This window comes from Chiroxiphia lanceolata, chromosome 10 (genome assembly GCF_009829145.1).
Source record: "Chiroxiphia lanceolata isolate bChiLan1 chromosome 10, bChiLan1.pri, whole genome shotgun sequence".
Taxonomy (NCBI): Eukaryota; Metazoa; Chordata; class Aves; order Passeriformes; family Pipridae; genus Chiroxiphia; species Chiroxiphia lanceolata.
This window is the reverse complement of record NC_045646.1, coordinates 15,070,850-15,091,746: the sequence shown is the minus strand read 5'-3', so window position 1 is coordinate 15,091,746 and position 20,897 is coordinate 15,070,850. Positions and strand designations below refer to the sequence as shown.

Sequence of the window (20,897 nt, the reverse complement as noted above, 5' to 3'; positions counted from 1 at the left end):
AAGCTTGTTCAGTTTAATATAGCCTCTGAAAATCTCTATTCCCATGAGCAGATTGGTCCAGAGATTGTCTTCAGATCCTCTAGGAGATTTTACCAATGTGTAATCCATGTTATGTGCACAATTAGCTAGCTGGATGAAGTTGGAAGACTCTAATAGGTTTGTGAAGAAAGCACATTAAGAAGTGAAGGGGGCTCAGTGTTGAAGAAGTGAAAACACGTTGCCCAGGAATAGGTTTTACTGTAATCCAAAGAAAGCAGCCTTCTGGCAAGCCAGATCTTTGCTGTTGTAAGGATATTTTAAATCAGATAAAGACCAGTTAGAAAACCAAATTCCAATGCAAAGAACAATTGAGGATAATGAATTATGGCACATATCCAATAAATAAAAATTAGTGAACACAGAAAGAAATATGAGATATTTATCCTAATATTCAATACTCAATTAAAATTAGAGCTTAAAATTCTGAATAGGTAAACTGGATACTTTGTTTATGAACAGTGGCAGATTAAAATAACAGAACAGAAGATACATATTAAGAGATCAAACTGCCTTTTGATCAGCAGAGAAGCTTATCAAATATAAAACAGAAACAGCAAAAGCAAATCCTAGATTTCCAGCTGGGATGGCTCATCTGAGTGCTCCTATCGCTGTCCCAGGAATGCCGGCGAATGGTGTGTGGAGTGAGGACAGGGAGCTGTGATGGAGAAGGTTTGAGAAGCGTGGGGCAGATGGGTGGGGAGGGTGGGAACAAGGCAGTGTGACAAATGACTTCTGTGGTGGCATCGTTCCCTTCTATTTATTACTGCAATACACTGTGCACATGTACTGGTGCTGGCACGGGCACAAACACAGGCAGTGACAGAGGTGGGGAAAGCACGGTGCATGAATGAGCATCAGGCTTTCTCATTCTGGGTTTTATTGCAGATGGAGAGGTCACTTATTGGGGTTTCAGTCATAAGCTGCTCATAATACAAAAGCCAGCAATACTGTGCATGAGCAGGTGTAGTTATTCTATGAATGTGACTTGGTTAAGAAGCGCATTTATTGAGATCACTGCTTTTCTTTTCCTTTCCCATCTCTGACAATCCTTGCTCTCAACTCTCAATCAAGATCTGATTTCAAAACTGTTTTCTACTCAGATTTCACTATAATGGCTCACTTCCAAATACCTTCACATTTTAATTGATTTAGATCTTCACTTGTAGGTCTATGCTTCTATTCAAAAGCCTTACTCTGTGTGACCTTATGCTCAGTTTATTTCCTTTTTTTTCCCCACATAAAACTATAGTCAAATTATTGCTTGGCAGCTGCTGTTGACAGAGGAATTGGATGACAAGATTTGGATAACTAATCCCATTGATCTGTTTTCCCCCATGAGAAAGCATAAGAAGGAATTTGGTCACTTGGACACACTTGACATCTCAGAATTCTTACAGAATTTTGTTGCGTGCAGAGGGGACCCGTTTTTCAGCAGTGCAGTTAACTGCCTCTAGCACACTTACATAGCTCCGCAGTCTGCTGTGGAAGGGAAGCAAAGCATGGTCCTTTTTGCTCTGGGGTTTCAGCTTTCAGGATTTATTTTATTTATAATTTAGCAGCCTTGCTTGCTTTGGTTTCCTGGAATGCCTCTGACTAAGACGTGCCAGATATCAAAATGACTTCTAAGCCTGTGAGAGGAGCATGGATAACATGGTCCTGTAAAGAACTGATCTTCTGCAATGGCATGGCTGGAGCTATCTCAGTAACAACCAGAGCACTCTGGGGCAGTGAACAGAACATAAAGCAAAGAACTGAAATCAGGACCTGTGTTTCCCCAAATGGAAGAGCTTTGAGCAGCACCAGGCATGACGTGCCTCCAGCTTTCCATACGAGCTAAGGCAGTGGACAAGAATAGCTGTGTGTGAACTGCTAAAGTTGTGGCAGGTGTTTGGAAGTGAAAATCCAAATACAGTACATGTTATTTTGATTTGTCCTTCAAACTGAGGTGGTGTCAGTTTTGTGAGGTCTAAGGGCTGAATTGTTCGTGTTGAACTGTAATAAGCTCTTGTGCAGAGCTTCACCACTAAGAATCCCAAGGCAAGGCCTTCCTTGGCACATCAGGCAGTGTCTGAGGTCACACAGTCCTCCAAGCCCCTGTCAACATGGGGTGTGCAATACTACCAGAGACACCTGACTGAGCAAGGCTTTCCAGTACTCTGGTATGGGCCACTACATCTAGATTTGTCTTGTTAATTTATCCAAATAGAAGGTCACTTATTGTGTCAGGAGAAGGATAACCTCTAATAATTTTTTAAATCAAAATCCATGATGGATTTAAAAAACAAAAAAAAACCCCAAACGAAACAAAATCCCCCAACAAAACAGAAACCTGAGACTCCCAGAAAACCTGTAGAAAGTATGGAAACTTAAAACATACTGATAAGCTCACTGGGTATCTTGGCAGTAGCAGTCGTATTTTTGAGTACTTAATGAATTTTATGTAACACTGCAGTATAGAAATTGCTGGCATCAAGGTACACCCTTAGAAGATACAGAGCTTGCACTGCTTTCTCAGGAAATGAGGTGCCTGGAAAGTTCAAGTCAAATTCTTAAAATAAAAAAAGGAAAAGAAAGAGCAAAAGTTCAAATAAATGTCTTGGTTTTGTCAAAATTGGGAATTTTTACTACCTTTCACTAGAGATTATTTAAATTTCCAGGAAATTATTTTAAAGTAGGCTACATTTATCTTCAGCCAATTTACAGTGAAATCTGGTCAGTAAGTATAAAATAGGCTTAATATTGTAAATCGTCAAAAGTTATGCTTTTTTATTAGTGAATAATAACTAGTTTAAAACTACATAATATAAATTGTAAAGATAGACTTATTTTCTAGTGTTTTGTACTAGTAACCTTCTCCAACCTCTTGGAGATACAGACCAAAGAAGAAGAGAATTGTAGCACAGAGACAATAACATCTATTTAACCTACATATAAGGCTGTTCAGGCTGTTTCTATAGAAAATAGATCTTGTCAGACCAATCTAATTTTATCCTGAGATGAAATTACAAATCTGATAAAAATGACCTGCATTTAATAAGCTTTGTTAAGGCATTTGAAATGGCATTGTGATGAAATTATCTCTCTACAGTATCAATAAGACACATTAAATTAGTTGAGAATTGGCTGGTTGATAGACCTAAAAGAGTAATTGCCAGTGGAGAACTGCCATGAGTTGATATACCTTGAATGCCTGGTAAGCTGTTCATTCAAATGTTTCCTGTAGCTGCATTCCTGAAAACAAACAAACAGGGAGGGCCAAACTTCCCTGTAGTGCTTGTGGGTTGTAGCTCCAAGACTTTTCATGAGCTCTAAGGAAAGCAATGCATGGAAACAGTGAGCAGGGAATAAAAGTAATGTGCCAACCTTCGTGTTAGACTGAGGCCAGTGCTGGAACACTATGTCTGATGTGGTGGTCTATGTTTCGAAGTGGTTATCAAAAATTTGGGAAGTATCTAAGAAAGAGCCCCCTCTTTCTTCTCTCAAAATACTAAAAATAAAGGACAAAGTGAATTAGTGACTTAATGGACTCTTTAAGTACCTTTTCATGAAAAAAACCCAATGTGATGCTGGACTGTTCATTAAAAAAATAATTTAATGCAGACAGTAAACTAAATCTGTGCTAAAACACACAAGATGTTTTAATAGTGACTAACCAGTGGAACATATTCCTAAAGGAAGTAATGAACTCTCCATTGCTGGTATTTTCTGATTGGGAAGGGATACCTTTCTCATAGCTGGTACCCTTTAGCACACATAAATTTCTGAAATCAATACAAGGTGAGACTTAAGTGTCCTGATGTCCAGGAGTTCAGACTTGATAATGTAAAGGGCCCTGTGCAGCCTAAAATTTAGGCTTTATAAATTTAATTAGTTAGCACATTTAAAAGGTGTTCAGCACTAGGAAAGTCATAGAAGTACTTGTTAAAGTTAATTCCCTCTGGAAAGTTGGTTGGTTTAGTACCTGAGGAAATATTTAATCTTTTGTACCTGGTTGTCCCAGGTTATGTCTCTGTGACTACACTTGCTAAACCCTATCTTTCTAGTTACTTAGCTCTGCTTCGTTTGTCTTGCTAACATTCTGTGGGAGCACATCATCTAAGCTCCTCTTTGCACTCCACTAGTGGAATAAGTACTTCATTGTCTTTGTGTGGGAGCCTGTAGTTCTTGGATGAGTTTTACAATACTGTATTGGCTTTGTACTCAGTTATAATAGCTTGAAGTTTGTCAACAAAAAAACATTTAACGTTTAGTATATTGAAAAAAATGCTTTGTGCAAAGTATTTAGATTTAAAGTAATTTTTTTGGTTTTAAATCCTGTCTCTAATACATAAGAATACAGTTTATAGTAATGGACTATTCTCTCCTATTCTGGGAAAAATATCCAAATCACACTGAAATCTCATGGAAATTGGCACCAGAGCAAAGATTTCTCTGTCTCTGCAAGGCTGTTGTTAGGATGCTGTAGCAAAGTGCATAGGGAAAGCTCTATCCCAGCCAGAACATGATTAGTGATGTACAGCTTTCAGAGGCTCAGATGTTTATTTTACTGCAGGTGTTGCACACAATAGATGTCTCAGGCAATAGATACCTTCAATACTGTCAGAGAACCTGACTTAAAGCTGAGTTAACTAGACTCAATCTTCATGAGCATCATGATGATGAAAGTTTCACTGGTGAACAGCAGTAAAGTTACCAGGTTGTGGCAGTATTTACAGTAACTAGTTTTGTGGGTGGCCCTAGATTGCCCTGGATAGCTGGGGTCATCCTCTCTCCGTGATGTCTTTGTTCACTTCTGTGCTATCCAGTTCTCACCCTGGTGTTTAGCACAGTCTCTGATTCTCCTGGGCAAGGATTGCTTTTCCCTCCTTTCTGCCCAGCCAGTGATGCTACTTCCTCTCTCCCCAGTGAGTTAGAGCAAACCTGTGTGTGTGGTCAGCTGGGGGTGTCTGGACCTAGGAAAGCAGCAGTGAAGGAGGGAGCTGTTTAGGGCAGGGTGTTCCCAGTGCCTCTGTCTGGCACTTTCTCTTCCAGGGACAGATGCTCATTTTCTGGGGAGTTAGTGAGCTGTAACAGAGATGCAAGGTATGGACTGCAGAAACCTGAATAGCTTTTTGTCCAGAAAGCTTAAGAGTATGGCCTTAGCTGATAACTAGTGTGTGATGATTTGTGGGTATCAGTGTCATGAAAGACTTAAATGAAGCTGCCTTTCCTTAGTTACACTTCAGCAGTCCACAAAAGTTCCATGGAGGGCCAATTTCCTTTTATCCATTTGGATCATTGGCATTGCCATGATCTAGATGAGAGATTGGCATATTTACTAAAAATATATATTTTTTGACTCTATAGCTGATAATTTTCATCCAGAGCACCACTGGAGCAGCTGCCTCTATTTTTGGCATATACACCTCTAGACTGCAGACAAGAGCTCTCTGTCTGCCCCTTTTTAAATATTATTTTCTGTATATGTGCATGATGGTGGGTGTTATTCTGGATTCTGTCTAGTAGTTCTTGACTATTCCACCCCCAGAAAAGCTCTGATCAGAGTGAGGGACTTGAACTAAATTTCTGCAAGATGCTAAAATAACATTTGTAATAGAAATATCTTTGATTTCTCAGTTGAAAATGTGTTTGGGTTTAGATGCTTGACATTTCAGTGAAAAGTCAGAATTTTTCCAAGGGCATTTTCATTCAGTTGAAAGCTGATTTTTCTGTTGAAAAACATTTGACCATCATATTTAAGGCCCAGCTATATAGAAAAATACAGCTTTGTCTGACCTAAGACAGAAGTCAAGGACAGAGATTTACAAGTAATTGGGTTGAGGATGGCTATGGATGTCTGACCTCAGAAGTAAGCAAGTCTTTGAACACCTTTTGAAGGAAAAGGGTATTTCAAGGACGTGGAATTACATGGAAAATCAGATAAAATGCAATGTGTTTTTAACAAAAGCTGATTGTGTCACACTAGACCAGTATCTGTCTTTGATAAGATAACTGTTTTGCTAGACAAGGTTGAAGTAGCAAATCCATATATGTAGGTTTAAGTAACACACATAAGGTCTGTTGCCTCATGGGACGTTACTATTTGAGAGAGCTAAAAGGCAATAGTATGCATTAGAAGATAGATAAAAAATTAATTTCCCATTTAGACAGCTTGGGTCATCTCAGAAAGAGCATTTAGGAATGGAGAGAGGTTGTATGGGGTGTGCTTCAGGCCCCAGTCTTGGGAACAGGTAGCTTTGAATCTGGTGGTGTCTGCAGGGCTTCCTTCTCCGGGTTTGTGAATATCAGGTACTAGAAAAATGTTATGCCCCCTCTGTGTCATTCTCTCCTTGATTTTCTTATTTCTGGTTGTTTCTCTCATAGTATCAGGTTGATTGTGACTTGCAGTAAAACACTGTGACAATGTGAGAAGGGTGCCTGAGAAGTGCATGTTTCCTGTCCTGTCACTCTGGACGCTGAGGCATTGTCCTGTGAACCTCCCCAGGTCAGCAAACTGAAAGGAGCCTGTGACATATGAAGTAGAAGAAATTTAAGATGCAGAAAGGTTTAATAGGCAGTCTTTTGACCTCACTGTTTTGACAAAAAAGCTCTTACAACATTATATTGAGAGGCAGCAGAAAGCTTTTTATCCTGAAAGAAAAGATGACAGCAGATTATCTTTTATGGCTGCAGTAATGTTGTCTGAATGGGTGAATCGGGCTCCTGTGTTTGTTTAAGGATGAGATGGAACTTTGAACAGGTCCTGCATCGTTTTGAGATTGTGTGTCAGGTAGTTTTATTTGTCTGCATCTCAGTTCCATCACTGAGGAAACTGAGAGAACTCATTCTCTCTGTGGCCATTCCCTGCTGAGCTACATAAACTTCTGTCCCTAGAATCAGCAATGAACAGAAAATACTCTGCAGTTTCCTTGAGGAATTGAGGCTGGTAGGTCCCAGCTCCCAGGCAGTATTTGTTTCTCTGCTCTATGAAGTCACTCTGGTTTACTCTATATTGCACGGGCTTCACCTGCAGAGTTTGGCTTTCAGTGAAGGCATAGCAGCAGGTCCTTGGTGTGTGTGTGGGAGAGCAGTATGGGATGGCCTGACAAAGGGCAGAAAATTCAAATACACAGTACCAGTACTAATATTATTTTGTTTTTCTTATTGGGAGTGTAGTGCTACCTAAGAGCACCCCCCTCAGACTAGACAGTGTCTTGTAATCTAAATAGGATGTGTTATAAAACACTTAATGATCAAATGAAGTATTCTCTCAAGAGAATTAAATATCTACAAAATATCTACAAATTAAATATCTACAAAACTATGAAACGTGAGTTCTATAGTTGTAGTCATTACAAGTGCTGGTAAGTTTTACTTTGTGGTACTCCTGTAACAATGGGAAAGTAGCTAAATTATTTGAACTCATAAACATTTCTGTTTTGAACATTTTTTTCAGTAACCAGGGGAAGATAGTTTTAGAATATACTTGTGATTCACTTTCTTCCATTCTCCAATTCTGGACCTGCCCTAATGATCTTTGTCTTTTAGATGCCAAGATAAACTATTGTACGTGTGCATTTGTGCTTACACTATAAAAATTAGTGTGAGCTTGGAGGGATTGGGAGGTAGCAATAAGGGATGAGGAACAGCATAATTGGATGAATTCTGCTCCTGAGTGTCTGTCAGGCAGACTAGACAAAGGGCTGGGAGTGGGGGCTCATCAACTTAGTTGTCACATTACACTCACTCCTGATGTTTGAATGGAGAGTCAGGAGGTTGAGCAAAGCCTGCAGCGGGAAGGTGGATAGAAAAAGGACCAGCATGTGCTGTGATCACTGAAAAATGAGTAAAATAGCTTTGAGGGGAAAAAAAGAAGGGTTTCGTGAAAAAATATTAGTTTGTATCATAGTGCACAGTGCATGCTGAATGAGAAAAGCAGAGATATTTTCTAACTTTTAAAGATGAAACACTGCAGCTTTAAAAGATCAGCAAAGCATTTTGCATGCTGCTGTTATTAGGAGTGAGATCCTGCGAAGGGGTTGTTAACTTATCCCCCAGATCTCAGGCTTGGTGATGATTGGTCATGCTAAATCCCAGGGGTGTTCATGTACATAATATGTTTTCCCTTCTTTTCCCTCCTGTTCTTTTGGGCTCTTTCTTGTCTGTTTCCATAGATTTTCTGATTGACGTAATTTTCATGGATAAACCCCACCTCGTCGTTCATCTCTCTCTCTCAGGATTACTAATTGTTCTTCTACCTCTGTTTGTCAGCATCCTTGCTCATGTTATCTATTTATTAAATTTTCCAGAAAGCATGTTCTTTGTGTTGTCCCTCACACGTCTAGTAAGTTTTCTTAGAAAAATACTTCAGAAAAACTTTAACTAGTTTAAGTTCCTTAAAATATTATAATATTATATAAAAAATATAGTGTCTGATAATTTCCTTGTGTACCTTTCTCTATCTGTATCTCTGTCTGATGTCTTGCAGGTTGCTGTCCTGTAGACTGTGGGGGAATTTTCTCTTAGGTTTCTGTGCAGTGCCAAGCACAGCAGAGCCTCCAGTTTGTTACTGAGTATTAGGAGAACAAAGAGTATAGAAAGAACAATAAAAATATAAACAGATAATTTTGCATTTGTATTGTGAAAGAGTTTTCTATCATGGTGTTTATACACATGCTCTCCACCCCCAAAAGTTAAATATAAAAAGGGATTTAAAATTAAAATGGTACCTATTCATGATTTTGCATTGTTCAGTTAAAGATCAAAATTAAAACTAGAAAAAGTAAAAAAACAAACCCTAAGATATAGTAAACAACACGTTTTTGTTGGTTTTCATTTTGTTGTCTTTCAGTACCCTTTTACCAAATCACCCTTTCGAGTGATTTCCTCAAAATGAGTTTCTCTTTGGCTTTTGGGCATTAATGCACCAATTTCCTTTCTGCTACTGAATATTATCTGATCCTGAAACTGGCTACAATTGAATTATAGACTGTTCCTGTCAATCACAGCTGCTTATCTGAGTCTTATTGGGGCTGAAATTGAAAATTCCTTAATAGAGTGATGTTGGAGCTTAGGTATTTTCTCACAGGGGCCAAACCACGTTACCTCCCCCCTCGCCTCTCTGCATCTGTGACCAGCTGCAGTGGTTACAACCCCATGCAAAGTCTTGGGGTGAATCTCTGTGCAATTCACCCTGTGAAACGTGAGGGCTGTAATGGTAGAAGGAGATGTTGCTGAGAGGAGGGACTTGCCAGCTTCTTCCCTTCTGCACTGCAGCAGCGCTGTCGATGCAGCAGTTCCTGGAAGGTGAAGCTGTCACTGCCCTATTACACATGAAGGAAGATTCTGACCCAGTCTACACAGCCTCTTTTCCCAGGTTTTGTAGGACCTCTACCTGCCCAACTCCCAGGAGATGTTAGAATAACATAGTGTCCAGATATCTGTCCTCAAACTAACAGCTCCTGTTAATAATTAATGATTTTATTTGCTAGCAAGTGTTGTGTTTACTGGGCGCTATAACTTTATATCATGAGCAAAATTCAATGAAAACCATACTGGGGAAGAACAAAAGAAAGCATTAAAGGGCTTTTATAAAGTCATAGTAGTGAATAAATTTGTAGAAAAGAAACTAAACCAAAGTGCAATTTTGAAGTACGGAAGAAGAACTCAACACACTAAACCCACCACTGTCCTTTTAATCCATATGATGTGTAAAGATAGTATTAATTTTAATAACTTTAAATTTAATAATTTTAAAATGTAATCTGTGTTTGTGCATAGCGTAATCTTTAATTTCTGTCCAGCTAAAGCATTGATTTCTGAAACAAAGATAAAAGATCCTTTTTTGCAATCTGTTTCATGCACCTTCTCTTTTATATTTGATATAACTAGGTTGTGTCATATACTTTGTGGAAAATTTGATTTGAATTGATGAAACATAGCGTGAGGTGAAGCAGTCACATGACTTCTAGCACAGCACAGTTTTGGTGTTTAGGAAGTCTCAGGAACGTATAAAAAAGGCAGGATTCAAAAAATGTTTCTCCCTGGTTCCTCCAGTTTGCCTCCGACACATTTTCAGATTCCTTTCGCTGTTGACATTTCTGAGTAAATGTTCTCAGATTTTGATTCTAAGGACTTAATGAAACAATTCATATGAAACAGTTCACAAAATAGGTAAAGTTGTTCTGTTTGTTTCAGAAAGAAACTTTTGGAGTCCCATTCACATCAGTTTTTGACTAAGACAAAGCGTTCATTGGGTATTTGAGTACACTGATTTCCATTAGCCTACTCGTTTGTGTGTGCAGAGGAATCAGTTCACACCAGGAGCCAGTGTAGAACAGCTGTTACCTTTGAAAAATTGATTTTTTTTTTTCATAAAGTTTATTTATTCTGCTCATGCTATTAAGTTTTGGCATCTCTCCAAAGAACTGCACGAATGCTCGTACTTTTTGCTGTGTTTTGCTACTTAATTTGTTTACTTTGGGCACATTTATATTCAGGACTGTACCACTGAAACTTAAATCAGGTAATTCAATCATAAATTGTTGTGTGTCTGGTGCTTAAAGGTATCCACTCAAGGTTTTGCCCCACTTTAAGTTAGTTTTGAAATACCACCATGGAGCAGCGTGACTTTGAATAAAGTTTGGGTGTAAGTTCTCCAGCCTGTTTAATGGGGTAATGCTGAGAACAGGGGAAGAGAGATTTTTCACAAGTAACACAAACAGACCAGCAGTCACATAAACCAAACTGCCAGATGAAAATAGCAAGCTCATGCAACACAGAGTCCTGCAAAGATGGATTGCTTCCCTCTTCTCTTATCCTGTCTAGCCAGTGTGATTGGGCAGGACTTTGTTCTGAAACAGAAATACCCTGTGCCACTGCCTGGACTGGAAACATCTCTTTTGAGAACAGAAGGAAGTAACTAATTTTTGTTATCAGCTGTGAACCAAGTGTGCTGGTAGTTACATAATAATTTAAAAAATGTTAATGAATGCTTACATGTAGTTATGATGGTGTTTTGTCATAATAGGTCAAGGGATGCAGCTTTATAGTCCTTATTGACAATCCATTTTCTCACCAAACCCCTGACCCAGCTCATTTGTGTAGGTGTAACATGTTGTGCACAGGAGTTACAGAACCACATCTACTGAGGTATTGGACAGTCCTTGTGAAATCTATTGCTGAAAATGATACTTTAGGGTTATTTGGGTGCTGTAACACTCAGCATTGCATCACCTAACTCCAGGATCCCAAAGTGCCTGCTGGAATCATGAACTTTGGGCTCTATAGTAACAAGACTTAGGCATAAAGAGGTTTTAGAGTCCAGATAAGTGAAAATCCACTGAAGCTACAAAGAAATGAGATGCTGAAAGTGGGTGGAAAGCATAAGTACCTCTCCCTGTTTAGCTCCCTGCTCTGGCAGGCACTGCCATCAGTGGATCACTATCTTGGGATCTTGAACTGGAATCTCCTCTTAAATATTGTCTCTGGGAAGTAATGCCTCCTCCCATAACTCCAGACACCTAATGGCCAGGGGCCTGGAGCATATTCAGAAGTCTTTGTTCATACTTACTTTGCCTGGCCCAGAGTTACAAGTTGAATCACAGTCAGGACTACGTGGCATTCTGTGGTACATCTCTGTGTGTCCCATCTTTAATAGCAGTAGTAGCAATATTACTATTTACCCATTTGGACAAGGGCTTGAGCCTCAGTTTTGCTCACATGAGGCACAGACAGACTTCAGAGTCCATTCTTCTCTCTGCCTAGTGGAGTCTGGGAATAGTTCACAAATGAAGAGTATCATGTCTGCCATTTAGATTGATAACTATCAGCATATGCAAAGCCTTGAAAACTTCTAACTTGTTTTGGACACTTTTTCTGGAAATCATAGAACTCTCTGTACTGCGTCTCATGCCCTTGTAGATTTAGTTGGGTATACTGAAAGTGTGTCCTTGAATCCAACGGTTTTGTTCCCTTGGGTTTATCCTATGAATCATGCTATAGCTTTAGGAAACAAGATTAGAGCCCTAAATATATCAGGAGCATAATATATACATATTATTTTAGCTCAGCACTGTAGCCATTTGAGAAAATTATTTACATAGAGAAACAGTAATATAAGAAATATCTCATGTGAGACACGTATGCAAATCAAGTCAGTATATACTAAAAAGCAACAAGTAATTGATACCCTTGGGTGACAGACTAAAGAGGAAATAGAAAAGTGAGAAATAGCATAATAAATCTAAATATTATTAGAATTGGGAAATCTGGTTAGGATATTTGCCTGCAAAGTGGGAAAATATTTTATGGACTTTCATTTACACTAGTTAGCCAAGAAGACTATTTACTAAGAAAAAGTGCCAGCTATTCTGTAACTTTGGGTTGGTCCTCTCTATTTTCAAATGCAGCATGGTCCAGTGCTGAGATGCACTGATTTCTGCAGGCTTAGGTGTTTATCCAGAATATTATTGTCAAGTCACGCTGAGGATTTCCTGCTCTGAAAGAACCAGATGTGTGGGCCATAGTATTTTCTAATAAAGTGGATCTTTTTCCAAGGTGTCCACTGCTTTTTTTTCTTTTTAGTATCCAGACAGACATATCTTCAGTGTGTTTGAAGCTGGACACTAAGAAAAGAGGCTGTTGGAGTCAGCAGAAAAGTATTCACAGCAAATGCATACAAAAGAAAGCAGAGCTAAATGAGTATTTTGAGGGGAAAAAAAGTAGTAGCCAAATGACTAGATTTTGCCCACATTAGGCAGTTCTGCTGTAGGACTATTTTTGTGTCATCTCAATGTCACTTTAAAACATTAGGCAAAATAATCGTGCCTTACTTACTACCTCATTAAAGAGGTGGAGTAGTGCTCTGCCAATTAATCAACAAAATGAGATGTACCTGCTCCTTATAAGTCTTCTTGGGTCATTCCTTTACTGACTGTAGGTCTGCCTGCTCTGTTCAGAACTGTGCTCCCCAGTAGCCAGGGCATGGAAAGACAATCATCCAAAGTGGATCAAGCCACTGAGAAAAGCAGGAAAGGAGAGGCAGCTGGTGGCATGGGAGACTTTCAGTGGGAACACAGAGAAGGGGGTGGATTGCACAACGGGCTCATTTCCTTCCCTGGTCCCTCTGTTAAACATAGATTAATCCAATATTCCTCATTTCCCTGCTGAATTGAGGTAAGGCAGTCTGTGTACTGGCAGGTCACCATTTTGGTCAGTCACAGGTAAAACAAACATCCTGTAATCTCTCCAGTGAATCTCCTCCCCACTAGTTCTTTTGCCTTTTTATGGCTTCTGTTCCAGGTATTTTTCTCTTTCCCTGTGACTTTTTATTACACTGGCAATAACTCATCTTTTTTTTTTTTTTTGACTTTCAGAATTATATTCAGAATTTCTCCCTTTAATATAATACATTTTAACTCAGCATCAGTAATATTTTTGTTTTTTTCACCGTTTTTTGTATCTAAACCCACAAATACTTTAAAAATAAGTATTACATTTGACCTTTGTGATTACTAAGCCTGAAATTTGATTCTAATGTTTTTGCTTTATGCTTTTCTATGTCAACCAATGAATTAGGTGTGTGGGTTTTTTTGAATACATGTTGTTTTTGTGGATTAGTTATAGTTTTTTTAGCTTTTAGAAACACAAGAACTGATGTCACTGCTTGATATCTCTCCAAAGAACTGCAGGAAACATTCAAGTTTCTGCTCTTGAATCTAAACATACTCTTTAGCTGTAACCTGAAACATGTTTGTTCATGTCCTGCTTTGCTGAAAGCACACTCTTTAGTGAGAAAAAATTCCTTAGTGTTGTTTGACAGTTACTACAATACAACTAAACACAAAGATCTATTTTATTTTTCGTCCTAGATTGGATTTACTACCAGGCATCAAATGTAATAGTAGGGACTTAATAGCTTGTGCATTAGGCAGTATAAAATTTTTATCTAGAATAATGCGTTTATCATATAATTCAATGGTATCTGAGACACATTCTGGCTCTCCTATGAGGAACATTCAAATACTTCTGCTCAGTACAGAGATTGTTAGTACACTAGTTTTAGATCTTAATAAAAAGTGCTTAGAATGGAAAATGATTACTTGATACTTCGTGTGCAATGTTAATACTTATTGTCCTGTGTTCTGAGGTTCATGAGATGTATTTCACACCTATCAAAGTAACAGAAAGTAATTATTTTATATATGGTAGATATTACTGCAGGCACAGACACGCCATCACAATATGGTGTGAGGGCACAGTGTCCTTAAGAAACTTAAAAGAAAAACAAGATTGTCTTCAAGAAAGTTTTCTTGATCTGGTTGGTAAAAGTTACTAGATCAACACTGATGATGGCAGGGTCACAGAATGTGCTGAGTTGGAAGGGACCCACAAGGATTATTGAGTCTAACTCCAGGCCCTGCACAGGACCATCCACAGGAGTCACACCATGTGCCTGAGAGGATCATCCAAATGCCTCTTGAACTCTGTCAGCTTTGGTGCTGTGACCCCTTCCCTGGGGAACCTGTTCAGTGCCCAACCACCCTCTGAGGGAAGAACCTCTTTCTAATATCCAACCTAAACCTCTCCTGACACAACTTCAGGCCATTCCCTCGGGTCCTGTCACTGGTCACCAGAGAGAAGAGATCAGTGCCTGCCCCTCCTCTTCCCCTCACGAGGATGTTGTAACTGCAATGAGGTCTCCCCTCAGTCTCCTCTTCTCCAGCTGAACAGACCAAGTGCCCTCAGCCACTCTCCACGAGGCTACATGTGGCTACTTGTTTTAGATTGGCAGACAGTGTGAACTGCTTCACAGAAATATGACAAATAGAAGGGCAGATGAGGAAGATGTCACTGAAATTCTCATAATGATATTTGATGAAATTCAGAGCCCCACCAGAAACTTCAAGATAAGGGAGCTAAATCTAGTCTACAATAAAGATACCTGAAGATCACCCTACTGGTAAACATATAGCTTTTGGACAAGATTCATAGATTGGAAAATAGAGAAAATTTTATAAAATGCAGACTAGTGGGAGAAAAACGGTGCCAAATTTTAGAATTCCTTCTAAGTCTAGGGATGTTAGTTAAGAACCAGGGTTTGGATATATTCAGTTAATCTATGAAGACTCTATGTGGCATTTTGGTATATGAGATAAATGATTCTCAAAGAGCAGCATTTTGCATGAGCTTCACTTTGTTTAAAAAGTTCTTGACTAGTAAAGGCAAAACATAGTTAATATTTTTATTTATCTGAACAGTGAAAGAAGGTGCATTTTACTCCCTTTCTTACTGCCTATGGTACTTTAAAGCTTTCCCCCAGATTAGATTACTGCAAAGGAAAGTAATATCCCCTGAAGCGAAAGAAATGCATGGCACCTCAAGTAACCATATGTGCTCATCTGGGTTTTCCAAGACTAGCCAAGGTTGACACTCTAGCTGCAGAAACCAGTGAATCATTCCCTCAGAAAACACATATATAATTTCTTCTCCCTTACAGGGGAAGAAGGGTGAGAAGAAAAATGTATGATAATCCATTGATTGGAGAAAAGTCTAACATGAATTTATGTTAATGATAAATGAAATCATTATGTCAGTTTTTGGGACACAATATATTTTTAGTTATCTGTTTACAGAATATTAAAATGTATTTTGTTTTGTGGTGAACAGGAAAATAAGAATATGGATCTTTTAATGTTGGCAAATGTGTGCATTTTGGAAAGGACAGATGCTATTAGATTTTTTTTTTTCCCAGTAGGAAGTACTCTGAAGCCATCAGGCTTTCACATATAAGTAGGTCAAGGAAGACTTCTTCCAACATTTATACTCTTTAACTGCAAACAGGAAACTATTCCTCATTTTTATGTCCAAAAGGCCATATTAAACCTGACCTTGAGCTTATGTACAGTTTTACTTGACCTTTATTTAGAAACCCTTCTGCTAGAAAACTGCCTTTTGTTGTAACTAAAAATATACTTCACTGTCAACATGAGTCAGCATTCAAAGGAAAGAGCTTTCAATCCGTTATAGAGGTGCAGTGGAATCCTGACTTCACTGATGTCAGTGGAAATGTTTCCACCTATTCTGATTGCACTGAGCTTTTCTTCCACCTACTTTATTATGTCAATTACTTTCCTGAATTTTTTTCCCCTTCTGTATTTTTCCTCTGGATTACAAAAAAAGCATTCTTTCAGTGGAGCAGCATATGTGTTTGTATATATAGAAGCATTCAGTCCTGCAGTGATGCAGTGGTAGTTACATTTGTGTAACTGTGGCATTTTCATCACTCTCACCTTTCTGAAAGAAATGTTTTGGTTTTGGTTTTTTTGGTTTCTCTTCAATTGCGTAACTTCTGCACAAAAGCAGAATTCTCAAAGATGCTTATTATTCTGTTATTTCTTCTAAATATCAAGCTACTTTTTTGTAGCAAGAGCAGTGACCCTGCCTGCAGACAGTACTGATACATAAGAAATGCTCACTAGCCAGTTTTGTGGCTTGCTTCTCTCATGACACCAAATCTGATGAGAATGTTTTGATAAGAGCTGGAACGATAGCAAAATAGGGATGTATGAAGTTGGTCTTTTCTATCTTTTCACCATTTCAAAACATTCTAGTTTTTCTCTCCAGACTGTCTACCATACCACAATCATTCTTCCTATCTCTTGGCAAGTACTCATATATCCAAAACTTGTGAAAAGAAAACATCCTCATAAAATGTGTGAATTGTCTTTGAAAGAAAAGTTACAGGAGCAATTTATTGTTGCTGTATCTGTAGAAATTGATATCTGGGTCAGCAATTGGTACCTTAATGGCTTTGTATTGAGGTTTATTCAGCTGCTTGGAATAAAAAGTGAACAGTAATATTTATATCATAGGTGATTTTGAAAGAATAAATATTGAGACCTGTGCTGACTGACTTTATTGATACATGCAGTACAGACCTTAGGTTTGAAAATTGGGCAAAAAAAGGGCCAAATTTGCATATATAAAAGAGATTTAAAAGCTCCCCGTGCTTTCAGTGGTGCTGATTGGTAACTGTTGTCAAGTTACACAGTGAAACTTTTGAGAACCTGGCACAGAAGTTGAAGGTCCTTTAACTTGCAAACCTCTCTCTTATGTTAAATGGGTAGTTAAGTAGAAGTTTCCCCAAGACTCTTCTTAAAATGTCAGGGGCTTTCTGATTTATCATTTTTGAATATTTTGTATATTTTGTGAAATTTGACTCCCAAAATTAAAGCCATTTTTAAATGTAAAAAAAAAATAGCTGTGCAGTATTCTTGGGTTTTATGTTCAAGCAGTATTAACAAATTAAGACACGTAGCAGCAGCATGAAAACAAACTTGCATACTGTTTTGACATGTGCATCTCATGGAAGGATTGCTAATTGGTGAAAATGCCAATCATTACAGAAAGGGATTCATTCTCAGGAGTGGGTGATATCTACTGGTGCCACATGGCATAGAATCAATGCTGTGAGAACCATTCATGACCAATATTTAAAGTATTTGGGGGAGATTTCAGCCTTCAAAAAAGGACTCCCATAGAAAAAGAAGGCACAGAAAAGGGATAGTTGCTTTTCAAGGGAAACAATGGAGTAAAGAAAAACAAGAAATTGCTGAAAGAAAAAAAATAATATACGTATCCATATTTTTAATTTTGTTAAAAATGAAAAAATATGTCTCTTGCCCACTCCAGGCTCACACAGTGGTGCTGGAATGAATATGGACAGTTACCGTGGGAGTGATGTGGTCTGAGCATTGTAAGTGCTCAGTTGTTTCATGCCAGTGGAGTAGGTGGGGTTTACTGGAGCCCAGCTCTGGGGAGTGGGGTGGTGCTGCCCCTGGGGACACACAGCCCCAGGGCACAGCTGCTGGGGTTTGTGGCTGCATATGCTGTGCTGAGAGAGAGTGGAAAAGGGGCTGGGTGAACTGTACCTCTCTTCTTCCTCAAATGTTCCTCTGTGCCCTCAGCAGGCAATGATCTTGCTGTGCATCTTATAAAAATCACGTAGTACTTTGCCCATTCTTGCCTCCCAGGGCCAAGGACACACCTCACCTCAGAGTCTGAACAGCTGTCAGCTCTGTGAGCCAGGACATTATTTTGTTTACAACATGCCAAAGTTCATTCTTCTGATTTGTCACTTATCCTCTAGATCCAATGATGTGCTTAGTACTGCTGTCAGAGGCGCAACGGCAGCTTTCCCAGGCTGCTCCTGCTGCTGTTCCATGAGCTCCCTCCGGCTCTGGCAGCACAGCAGCAGGAGCAGCATGGCTCGGGCTGGACCAGTTCTTAGGGAATGGACTCAGTTGTCAGGGCAGGCATTGCACTGCTAGAGGCAAACAGGCAGGAGTTGTCACAGTCACCAGAACTAGTAAGATACAGAACGGGCTCTCGTCTGTCAGGATTAAAGAGCAACTGAAGTTTCATTAACAGGATGCTATCAAATGCTTGTGAAAATCATAAAATAAGCTTCCATTCACACAAGGTTAGCAATTTGCCTTCTCCAATGGCTGTTAGTCACAGCCTGTTGCTGACACAGCTTACAATTTGCTACGCAGTGGCCACGCTGGTGGTATATTGAACTGAAGAATGAGAAACCTCGAGAGACTTGCGCTTGAATTGTGAAGAACATATTTTAAAAGTCTCTAAACAAAATATAAGCTATTAAATGTGTTGCAGCAATGAAGTGCTGAGTTGCAAATGGAGGACAGCTCAGTGCTTTTGTAGGGGGAGGAAGGACAGGGTTTTCAGCTCCTTCAGAGTTTCACAAATTACCAAGAGACAGTTTTGTTAATAGAGTAGTGGGCAGAACTTCTTTTCTTACCATACAAAAACAGCCAGTGCAGAGAATTCTCTGCCCTGGAGATTTCTCCAGGTACTAGAGAAAATACCACAGCAGGTTTTTCTGAATCACAAGTTTGCTGGCTTGTAATTTTCATGCAGAAGGAGGAGAGCTACATTTAAATATGTGATCCCATGTTTCTGCCCTTAGAGATCAGTTCAAAACACTGCGATTTGTCCTCGTGGGGAAGAGCGGGATAATTACACCGGTGGTAGACTCTGTGTGTACTTATGGAAGTTGCCTTCCACAGTAAATGGCGGGGTTTTGAATGACTCAGTTTGGAGTTTTATTATATTTTATAGGGTATAACTAATATTTATGAAAAGGGTTTTTCTTAGTTTTTACATATATCTAGTTCATGTAGTTTAACATATATGAAGTTTAAAAAAATGTGTACTGTGTGTAGGTATGATAAGATCTGCATGTAGCTCTTAAAACCAGTCAGGAGGCACTTTGAAAGTCTGAAAATACTGAGAAAATGGATGAGTCAAATAAAAACTACAAATTTATGGAAATAATACCTGTTGGTTTATGGGGATCTTTAAAAAATACTAATTGTAGGTCATCAAAATATCATTCCTTCTATGCAGATGGTGTTATTAAATAATGGTTAACATGCAATAGGTTTAGATCAATCAAAAAAACCCTGTAGGATGATCACAAGGACAGCATCTTACAGATGTTTTTTTTCTGAAGACTTTACACTGGTCTTACCACCACAAAGGGCTTATTTTGGATTTACTTTTTTGTTGGGTCGTTTGTTGTTTTATTGACACTAATACAAGGTGGCAGTGAATGTGTGTGCTATTTTGGCATATAGTTCATCTGTATATTTTTCCTGAATGCTATTTTTACAACAATTTGTGTAACTCTATCCTAAAAAAAACCCCAAAATGGGTAGGATCAACGCAGAACAAACGAGTCACCTCTGTGCTCAGATAACATGCATTTTACAAATGTAATTAATGTATAGTCTAAGAGGACTAGTTGAAATTCTCTGCAGAACCACTGTACCCTCCGACTTTCCAAGCTCTTTATCATTTACTTTGAAATTTGTTGCTAGAAGACTTTTCTCTCTTGTTTTTTGCTTCCACTTCCCTGAAATTTTTGTGCTCTAGCAGCAGTCATCAAAACTGCAGGTATTAAGACACAGGGTACAGAAACACGGGAATCCAATAATCTCCTGACTGTGACAGATCGTAGCTCTTGAGAATTAGTCTTGAGCATTGTTTGATAGTTCCAGTTTTGCACACAGTAGCTCTAAAAAATGTTCATTTCTGAGGAGCTTACACCCACCGCTGTAAGCAACTAGAATTCAAATTAATGATAATGAGAATTGTTCATACATCAGAAGGAGAAAAGAATGCAAGGAAAGTAATTTGTCTCCTGAAGCAGCCTGTCTCCTTGACTCTGTCAGGAGAAGGAACGCATACCTTAGGAAATCAGTCTTCTCTTGTTAATTCCAGCTGAAATGGCTCAAAAGAGTTTCTTCCAAGTGTTTTGACAGAAAGTACAGAGAAGGATAAGAGACCTATTCCTCTGGTACTTCAGCTGGAACTAACACAGGAAGGCTTTTAAAAAAGAATATAGCGAGGGGGCTCCAGAATCAAAATGGAAGCTTATGCAATAATATTCAAGTTAAAAGAAAACTTCTATATCTGAAAAATCAAAAGAAAAAAAAAAGGCAGGAAAGCCTTGCTGAGAAACAGAAACCTCTTAATAAATCAAAAACATCTAACGAGTGGAAATAAGGACTTAGTCCTCTTGTCCAGTGTCCAGAAGAAAAAGGGCTCACAAAGGCTGGTGCTGACAGCATATCTTACAAGAGGAAGTCTGGAAGGGCCCCATACACACCAAATGCAAAGCAAATAAGGATTTTAATTCAATCTGCCAAAATCAATTAGAAACAAGATTGTAAAACCCCCCTCACAATCAGATGAAACATTAGCTTGTTAATGTTAATTCCCATTCTATTATTGTGATAAACTGAATCATAGCTATTTGCTTTGTAGCTGATCAGCTGCTCTACAGAATCTGA

The 20,897-nt window shown here is 38.8% G+C and overlaps 1 protein-coding gene and 1 long non-coding RNA gene across 2 annotated transcripts in view; one reads left to right on the top strand and one right to left on the bottom strand.

Annotated features, from left to right (window-relative positions):
• Positions 1 to 20,897, bottom strand: part of SLC9A9 (solute carrier family 9 member A9) — a 182,751-nt gene that overhangs the window by 9,965 nt on the left and 151,889 nt on the right. The window lies entirely within an intron of this gene.
• LOC116791770 lies at positions 11,054 to 12,575 on the top strand. Its single transcript, XR_004358851.1, has 2 exons — positions 11,054 to 11,169; positions 12,429 to 12,575. It is a non-coding gene; the product is annotated as an uncharacterized LOC116791770 (long non-coding RNA).